Consider the following 10,155-nt stretch of genomic DNA (forward strand, 5'->3'; position numbering starts at 1 on the left):
TATCCTGTCTGGGTTCAATTATAGATGAGGTTCTAGCGCAGTTAGCAGAGGAACTGTTCTAGAGGGACATCCTTAGTTCTGGATGAAGTTCTAGATCACTTAGCTGGCCAGCTGTCCTAGGGCGTCACGGACCTGGATTCTGTGGTCAGGCTGAGTGCACTGGGGCCCTGTGCTGTGCTCCGGGGCATTGCAGCTCCTGCCATGGTGGTGGAGGAGCGGCCTCTGGAACCCATGTGAGCGGGAGATTGTAGGGATAGACACTCCAGTTCTAGACTTCTGGGGTTCATAGGAGTCTGTGCTCCTGTCCACTTTAGTCCATAGCCACCTTCCTAGGACATGGTCCTCGGGAACCCCTGGTACATTCCAACTTCCAGCTGGTTTCCAGCGAGAAAATATGAGCTCTAGGGACCTGACATAAACCTTGGCTCTCAGCCTCCCTGCAGAAGTGGCTCTCCTGGGCGGTGGCTAGAAAGCAGCTTTGTTTTGTCCAATCCTTGAGACGTGTGGTCGATTCCCATGTCCCAAATATCCCATGGTGCCAGGAGATCATTCCCCCTGGGCCTCTCCTCTCCACCTGGGACGGCCAGTCCTGGGGTGGGGAGTGCAGGAGTAGGCAGTCTGTGGGGTGAGGGGACAAAGCCTCCAGGCAGAGCTTGGAACCCCCCACCATGTCCCCACTCCCCCATGCAAACTAAGGCGTGTTCACTGCAAGGACACAGTGGGTGATGTTCAGGCAAGATGCAGGCCTGGGCTGGGCGTGAGGTACCCCGTGAGGATCCTAGACTATGCAAATGAGAGGAGCACTTAACCCTCTCTGGTTCAGCCTCCCTGGGGTTACAGATGGGAAACTGAGGCCCAGAGAGGCAGCTAGTCTCACAAGGTCCCAGACTCCTGCTGTTCCATCAGCTAGTGATGGGTGATAGGGAGTTTGCTGAGGATGAAGGGCGAGGGCCACACTGGGGGTGCAGGGTGACCCCAAAGGCAGACAGGACAGGACCACCCACATAAACACACACATATAAGCACACATGAAACCTGTGACACAAGTCACCTCACCCCCTGGCACACCAGCTGAGATGGTGTGTGCGTTCCTCCCACCAACACATGAAGAATGCTCCTCCCTCTTCCTTCTCCGCCCCTAATCCCTGAGAACGCTTGGGAACCAGGCCTCCAGGGGAGAGGTGGTGGGGAAGCCTGTGGCGGACCCAGCCTCCCTTTGGCTCGTTCACCCACCCTCCTGGATCTGCCCAGACCGATCTTTGGAGACGGAATTTCACGGCCAGTTACACACACTTTAGAGCCCTTTGTGAGGTGGCGCATTGAGGTTGTGGACCCAGATCCTCCTGACTGTTTCTCCAGGGCTGACCGTGCCAGTTTCCACCCCGCCTTGTTTCACTTAAACTTTCCCTGGCTTGCAGCTTCCCTAAAAAAAAAAAATAAGTGCTATCAACCCCTCTCACAGAGGAGGAAACTGAGGCTCAGAGATGTGACATGCGGTCACCCTTGGCAAGTTATTTTACCCCCCAGGGTCCTAGAATGGCTCATCTGGCATCCATTCTCCAGCATCCTAAAAGGAAACGTTAAAAAATAACCTCTCTAGGAGCTGGGAGTCCTTACGGCTCCGTGAGAGACCCAGCGAAGAGGGAGAACCAGAGCTGGCAGTGCTGAGGCAGGGCTAGAGGCTCTTGGGGAAGCCCTGGCCACAGTTTTGGACCTTACTCCATCCCCACCCCCTCAGCTCAACCCCACAAACCTTCCCTCTGAACCTCTGCTGCAAGACCTCTGACCAGCAGAAACGGCCCTCAGAGAGGGCCATGGCACCTCCTCCTGTTTCTCACCCTCAGGAAAAACCTTAGCCCCTTAAGGACTCCCCCGCCCTCACCCCCAGGAACTCAAGACCCCATCCCTCCAGGCCTGAGGTCCCTCTCCACCGGCCTGTCCTCCACTTCGTCTGGTCCTTGCCAGTCCTGTCTCAGTGGAGAAGGGCACAATCCCATCCCAGCTGTTGTTTTGTTTTTGTTTCTGTGACAATCTACCTCAGCCAGTCCCTTCCCTACCAGAATTGGATCCCCTGAGCCCCCGACTCCTGCTCCCCATTTTCTGCCCCCACCCCAGCCTAGCTGTTCAGTCCTCTCCCAGAAACCCTACAGGGTCCTTACAGTGAGAGCAGGTTCCAGAACCACAACCCAGTGGGGTCCTCATGATGAGCCATCCGCCCTCCACATCCAGGGTTCTGGTAAAGGAGAAAGGAGGCCCAGAGAGGGCTGGGGACTTGCTCAAGATCCCACAGGAAGTCAGTGGCATGGTAAGGCTTTTCCTGGAGCTGAGACAAAATTGGGTCTTTCCTCCCCTCCCCCCGCAGACAGGAAGGGAGAAGAGAGATAGATAAAAACATCAATGTTGAGAGAGAACCATCCATCAGCTGCCTCCTGCACGCCCCCTAGTGGGGATTGAGCGGGAAACCCAGTATGTGCCCTTGACCGGAATTGAACGTGGGACCCTTCAGGCTGTAGGCCGACACTCTATCCACAACCCAAACCGGCTAGGGCAGCTTAATTTTTCCAGGAATAGACGAGAACAGGATGCTCTGGGTACCCAATATGCCAGGCCCTGCCCTGTCCTCAGTATCTTCATCCCCAAGAGACAGGTGTCCCCATGTCCAGGACAGACTACTGTCTCCTAGTTTTCCGGAACCGACCCCTCAGGCTACTACTGACTGCTCCCCAGACCTCTCCAGGCACCACACATCCCTTGTCATACCTCCATGCACTGATGTACCATGTGCCTTCTAATCACCATCCCAGCCAAACACACAGGCCTCCACCCTCCACACAAGGGACTCCCAACAACAAAGTCTCTTCTGCTCCCCTCCTCTCATCTGCCTCATCCCCCAAATCTGCCTTTCCCCTAGCCAGCTCCCTGCTAAGCGTGTGTCCACAGAGTGTGTCACCCGTGAGAACTGGTGAAAGCGGAGTAGGGAAGGGAAGGCTGGGGAATGTCTGGGTCTCAGGTGAATCTCAAGGGACAGTACATCCAAGGAAGATCTTGCCTCGCAGCCCCGAAGTTCTGAAGGTCTTTTCCGTGGAGCTCACCTGGGCCTGGAGTGGACAGAAGCCTCAGACAGTGGGGAGAAGGTTTTCGGGAGTAGGGTGCATGGGTTGCAAATTCAAATGCCTTCAGGTGATGAAAATGATAACGTGGTGGTGCTAGACCAGAGGGTGTGGTGAGGACTCTGGCAAACAGGAGAGTGTATACCCTGCCTACAGGTACTAAAATTCAAATATTTGAAAAATCCTGAGCTGGCCAAACGAAACACTTGTATTTGGGCCATGGGTCACCAGTTTGGAATTCTGGGGAGCCCTACAGCTCCCGGATAGCCTCTGGGGGAGTTAAGGACAGAGGCCCTGGCTTCCTCTGAGACTTTTCTAGTCCAACCCTCAACTTTCACCGTCTGGCCACCTAAGAGTTGGCCCCTGAGTTAGGAATCACCATCTGCTAAGCCTAAGGGCTAGAGACCCCCCCAGTGCCTGATGAAGTTAGTTTGGGGGCCCCTGGTTAGGAAGAACCTGCATGGGGTGGGAGGAGAGTCCACGTTCAGGATGAGGACTGAAAGCCAGAACCCAATTGCCCTTTTCAGTGCTGGCCCCTGCCACCCTTTGACACCCATCTCCCTCCCAGGTAAAGCTGGAGGTCGGGCCCATGGGGAGAGGAACTACCCATTTTCATACTGAGGTGCTTTGTGATTTCTCAACAAAAGGGGCTGAGGGCCAAGCCATGTGGGCAGCAGTGGGGATGGGGCCTGAGTGCCCCCTTCCCAACCAGAGGGGCTTCTGAGACCCCGGGGCTGGCGGGGAAAGGAGTGGTGTGTGCCATTCTGTTTGGGGAGGAGCTGGGACATTCCCAGGTTCTTGGATGCTTCAGGCTGAGGCAAGGCGAGGAAGGGAAGTGGGAGAGGAAGGCTCTGTCTGGGATGGCCTGGTTCCTGGAAGCAGAAAACTCCCCAGGGAGAGAGGGGCAGTTCCCTCCTGCCTGCCACCTCCACCCTTCCCTTCTCACTGCAAGGAGGGGCTGCCTTCTCCCCAGGGATCCTGGCCTTTATTCTATGCACAATCATTGTAAGGGCACCGCCAGGCCAGGCCGGAGGGGTGAGGGCCTAGGGCACCCGCAATAACCCCAGAGTGGAGGGCAGCCTGAGGCACAAGGGGGTGAGAAAAGTACCAGGCAGGACAAGGATATTTCTTTGTGTCCCTCTCACCAAATCCCAGAATCCATCTCCATGGGGCTAACCCACCAAGCTTCGGGGGGCCTCGTACACAAAGCCCCCTAACCCCTTGGTTTCCCAAACGGTCAGAAGTAGCTGGAAAGGACCCAGCGATTCCCGGAGCCCCTGTTATTATTTTCACCCCTGAGGATCCTAGCATTTGGGAGATTCTTCTCCTGAACAAGCCTCGATTCTGGAAGCATAATTTATTTTCTCATATTCAATTAACGCAAGCTGAGCTTCTGAGTGCAAAGAAATGCTACCAAGACCTCAAGTTAGCTTCTGGGGCCTGGGGCTGGAGGGTTGGGGCATATCTGTGTTGTATCACAGTGTTTACACAATTCCCAAGAGCACTAGTGGGCCTGCATTCCTGCGTGCACACACCCACACACACACACCACCACCACCACCACCACCACCAGAGTTTCGGACCCCGAGGTGAGAATCGGCGTTTTAACCACCCAGCATCCTGATTTCCTGAAAGGATGAGCCCAGAGAGGCAGCCAGCCCAAGGCCACACAGTGAGTTGGGGGCAGGCTGGGGTTTTCAGGGTGCAAGGAGCACTCCCAGAGCTGACCCCGCCTCTCCAACCCAGCGTCTCCCCCCACCCCCTCCTCCAGGAACCACTAGCCATGCCCGAGGGGCTGATTTCCCTCCCTCAGCACAATTCCGGTGATTCTCGCCTCCCAAATTGGCCCCCACCCTGTCCATTTCTGTCTCCCATTCCTGTCCGACCTCCTGGTATTTACTACATCTGTGCCATCCTCAGTCCGCACCCCCTACCCCCCACGCCCGCGCCGGCTCACCCCTCTGCGCTTCCCCCGGAGGGGGAGGGGCCCCAAGCCGGGGCTTCTGTACTGAGACTCTTTTGTACACCACGAACTTTTTGTATATTTTTAATTTTGCTGCGACATGAGATATTAAAAGTCATTTCAGTACGTGTTGTCTGTGTCCCATTGTCTCAGCTGTTCTGGGTCAGAGGAAGGAGACGGGAGGCGGGACGGGGAGGAAGGACACCCTCTGCCACAGACAGTTTGCTGGGAGGGTTAGGCTCTCACACAAAGCTCCCTTCATTGGCCAGAGCCTCCATCCGTCAACCAGAATGGAGGGGGTGAGCAAAGGTCCTAGGAATTGGCTCCAAATGCTTCATTTTACAGATAAAGGGGGAAAAGAGATGGGGTGGGGGCTGACTTGCCAGAGGTCAGAGAATGAGTCCATGACAAGCTCAGGACCCAGGCTGAAGTTTCTAACAAATTTTATTGAGTACCTACTATATGCCAGGCACCTCTCTCTCTCTCTCTCTCTCTCTCTCTCAAAGGACATATCATCAAGTGAGGATTACAAAAAATAAAAGGAGGATTGTGCTCTCCCCTGGCTCTGTTTACCCTTCGCTGGCGAGACTATAGCTGTGTGGAGAGCCGCCTTGAAGCTGGGAGCAGCCCTAGAGCATGGAGCCAACTAGGAAGCCCCTGGCCCTGCACACCTGGGGCTCCCACACCGTCCTGGGCCACTATATATATATATATATCCCTTTATAGAGAGGAAGGGAGAGGGATAGAGAGTTAGAAACATTGATCAGCTGTCTCCTGCACACCCCCTGCTGGGGATGTGCCTGCAACCAAGGTACATGGAATTGAACCTGGGACCTTTCAGTCCGCAGGCTGACCTCTATCCACTGAGCCAAACCGGTTAGGGTCTGGGCCACTTTAATGATAGAAGAGATAAGCTTCCATCAGGTGTAGGCCACTGCTCTTTAGGTCTCTGTCACAGCCAAAATATATTCTGGCTGATCTAGCTGGTCCTTCGGTCCCTGAGAGGTCTTCTGAAGGATCTCTGCGGAAGGTTTTCCCTCACTGAGAAACACACAGGAAGGGGGAAGCCCTGGCAGGATCGTGGTGGATGTATCACTCCGAAAGCCGCAGCAGCCATCTTACCAGCCGTCCGGGTGTTCTAGAGCTGCCAAAACAAACGACGGCACGCCGGGGGACTTCCACAACAGACACCCAGGTCCTCATAGTTCTGGAGGCCGGGAATCCCAGGCCCAAAGGCCGGGGGGATCGGCGTCTTCCGAGACCTCTCGCCTTGGCGGGCTGATGGCTGCCTTCGTGCATTGTCCTCACACGGTCTTTCCTGTGTGTGTGCGCGCTCCGCTGGTGTCTGTCTGTGTGTACCAATTTCCTCTTCCTGTCAGGACACCGGTCAGATTAGGTTAGAGCCCCCTCTATGGCCTCATTTTAACTTATCTCCATAAACAGTTACACTCTGAGGTACTGGGTGTTAGTGCTTCAACATATACATTTTGGGGGACACAATTCAGCCCACAAGGCCAGCAAAGTGGAAATGTAAGGAGCTTGCTGCCATTTTTGAGCTGCTCAATTAGTCAGCCCTGAAATCACTTACCATTGAACTTCCTGCCTTAACAGAGTGTCCTTATGCCTAAGCCGCCTCTGGTAGAGCAGTCTGCTCTTTGCAGCCAAAAGCACCACAATCCAGGCTCTGTGTGTTCGTTCAAGCTGTTCCCTCTGCCAGAGTGACCTTCCTTCCCTGTGCCCTTCAAGGCTTGGCTTGGTGAATGGCTCCTGATTGCCTTCCCCCAACTAGTCGCTTGCCTTATATCGGAGTTCTTTACCTGTGTGAGTCTCTCTCTCTAACCAGGTCAGGGTCAGCATATGCACTGAACACCAGCTGCCACCTTCCCCCCTCCTGCCCCATGGCAGGCATTGATAATCAATCCCCTCTTCACGCTGGGAGTCGATCTGGTGTTTATAATCCTCTACACACACACACACACACACACACAGCCCCTGCCAATCAGCTGGAGGTGGCTCAGAAGTGGTGGATTCTATTTGCCACAACTGCTAAGTCTTTGAGAGCAAGGACTTTGTTTCACTCGCCTCCTTTATGATTCACGAGCTAATTTTAATAATAAGTATTACCATTGTGTGCTTCTGTTCCCATTTAATCCCTGCAGCTGCCTTCTGAGGCAAGCGCCAGCATTATCCTGCTGTGGACACGTGAGGACTCTGAGCTCCCAGAGAAGAACCAACTACCTGTTCAAGGTCATTAACATTTGAATGCAGGTGCACCTGTCTCCACCCACTTTCAGTGACATTTTCTAAGCACTTGATCTGTTTATGGCCCTGGGAGGGTGCCCAGGGGCCACTGCAGGGAATACACAGATGGCTCCCTGTTTCTAGTGGCACTCAGAGCATGTCTTTTCCTATCTGCGATTCCCAACAGTTCAGTGATGTTTGGAGTTAGTTCAGAAATAGCGGAAGTCCTAATTCTACAGAGAAAGGAAAAGGTTTGCAAAAGCCAGCCATGGGGCTGCCAGAGCAAGAAATCACCTTTTGCCCTAACAGGTTTGGCTCAGTGGGTAGAGCGTCGGTCTGCGGACTGAAGGGTCCCCAGGTTCAATTCCGGTCAAGGGCATGTATTGGGTCGGCAGCTAAGTAATTGCGGGTTTCACACATATATGGCTTCAGTTGAATTTTTAGTTTGCAGACGTAGTACAAATGTAAAACACATTTTGTTATTTGATAGTTGGCTATTCAGCTGTTAATCAGTAAAAAAAGTTTTTTGATCTGTTTTGTAGTTTTCGTTTGGCGTTCGTTGAAAAATGGAAAATCAAAAGGAACATTTTCGTCATATTTTGCTTTTTTATTTCTGCAAAGGGAAAACGCATCGCAAGCTCATAAAAAGTTATGTGCTGTTTATGGTGACAAAGCCTTAAAAGAACGGCAGTGTCAAAATTGGTTTGCCAAATTTCGTTCTGGTGATTTTTCACTCAAAGATGAAAAACGCTCTGGTCGTCCAGTTGAAGTTGATGACGCCCTAATCAAAGCAATAATCAATTCAGACTGTCACAGTACAACACGTGAGATTGCAGAGAAGCTTCATGTATCACATACATGCATTGAAAATCACTTAAAACAACTTAGCTATGTTCAAAAACTCGATACATGGGTTCCTCACGAACTGAAAGAATCACAGTTAACGCAACGCATTAGCAGCTGCGATTTGCTAAAGAAACGTAATGAAAATGATCCATTTTTAAAACGACTGATAACTGGCGATGAAAAATGGGTTGTTTACAACAATATCAAGCGGAAAAGATCGTGGAGCAGGCCAGGTGAACCAACTCAAACAACATCAAAAGCTGATATTCATCAAAAGAAGGTTTTGTTATCAGTTTGGTGGGATTATAAAGGAATTGTCTACTTTGAACTCTTACCACCCAACCGAACGATCAATTCTGATGTCTACATTGAACAACTAACGAAATTAAACAATGCAGTTGAAGAAAAGCGGCCCGAATTGACAAATCGAAAAGGTGTTGTATTCCATCATGACAATGCAAGGCCACACACATCTTTGGTCACTCGGCAAAAATTAATGGAGCTTGGTTGGGATGTTTTGCCACATCCACCATATAGTCCTGACCTTGCACCATCTGATTACTTTTTGTTTCGATCTTTACAAAACTCCTTGAATGGTAAAAATTTCAATAATGATGATGATGTCAAATCGTACCTGATTCAGTTTTTTGCTAATAAAAACCAGAAGTTTTTTGAACGTGGGATTATGATGCTGCCTGAAAGATGGCAAAAGGTCATTGATCAAAATGGGCAATACATTACAGAATAAAGTTATTTAGTTCCATGAAAAAATTGTCTTTGATTTTCTTTAAAAAATCCGCAATTACTTAGCTGCCGACCCAATAGCTTGAATGCGGACACATCCCCAGTAGGGGGTGTGCAAGAGGCAGCTGATAGATGTTTCTCTCTCATCGATGTTTCTAACTCTTTATCCCTCTCTGTAAAAAAAAAAAAAAAATCAATAAAAATAAAAAATAAAAGAAATCACCTTTCACTTCCTGTGCTGCTGGGAGTCCAAGGCTTACTCCGGGGGCTACGTGGGAGTTTTGATGTCAGGAGTAGGGATTGGTAGATAGTCTGGCCTCTTCCTGTGGGCGGGCAGGCCAGGCCAGTGGAGATCTTTCTTCCTGCTACTGGGAGATGACTGGCAGGATGTAGGGGAGCAGGAGGGTGTGGCTGTGTGAGCTTGCACTAAGCCAGTGTTTTTCAACCTTTTTTGGGCAAAGGCACACTTGTTTCATGAAAAAAATCACGAGGCACACCACCATTAGAAAATGTTAAAAAATTTAACTCTGTGCCTATATTGACTATATATAAAGTAATTCTCTTGAATAGGAATCAAATAAACACAAAGAAAGTATTTTATAATTACTTTATTATGAAATATTAAGTAAACAAAATAGTGAAAAATTATAAAATTCTTGTCTTGTCTGCACCTATGGCACACCAGGCAACATCTCGCGGCACACTAGTGTGCGGCGGAACAGCGGTTGAAAAACGCTGCACTAAGCAGTCTGGGCTGTTCCCCTCCCTGGAAAAGGGGAGGGAAGCAAGAAGGAAGGCAGGCTGGTAGCTGACAGTCTCCTGTTGCCCTCTCCCCCAGAGGCAGGGGGAGCTCCGACCCTCATTCCAACAGGCACTGACCCGGCACACCCATGCTTCCAGAAAACCTTCCAAAACAATCCTGTGCTTTGTTTGGCGCCCACACTTCACCATCTCCAGCCGCTTCCTCCGTCCGGAGCCTGATATCTTTCTTGGCACCCCTCTGTCCACAGGGCAGGGCTTTGGGGTTACTGTTCCCATTGGGAAGACCAGAAGCTGAGGCCCAGAGAGGTTATAATGAGCAACCTGCCTGGATCCTACAGCAACTCAGGTGCAGAGCTTGAGTCTCCAGAACCCAAATGTCAGGACTGGGCCAATCAGAGCCTTTCCAATAGTCGTGGGTGCGGCATGCAGAGTGGATAGGCCCTAGAGGTAAGTGACCAGGCTTCGGATCCAGACCAGGCAGAATTCCCC

Source organism: Pipistrellus hanaki (genome assembly GCF_964339955.1).
Source record: "Pipistrellus hanaki genome assembly, chromosome: 6".
Classification (NCBI taxonomy): Eukaryota; Metazoa; Chordata; class Mammalia; order Chiroptera; family Vespertilionidae; genus Pipistrellus; species Pipistrellus hanaki.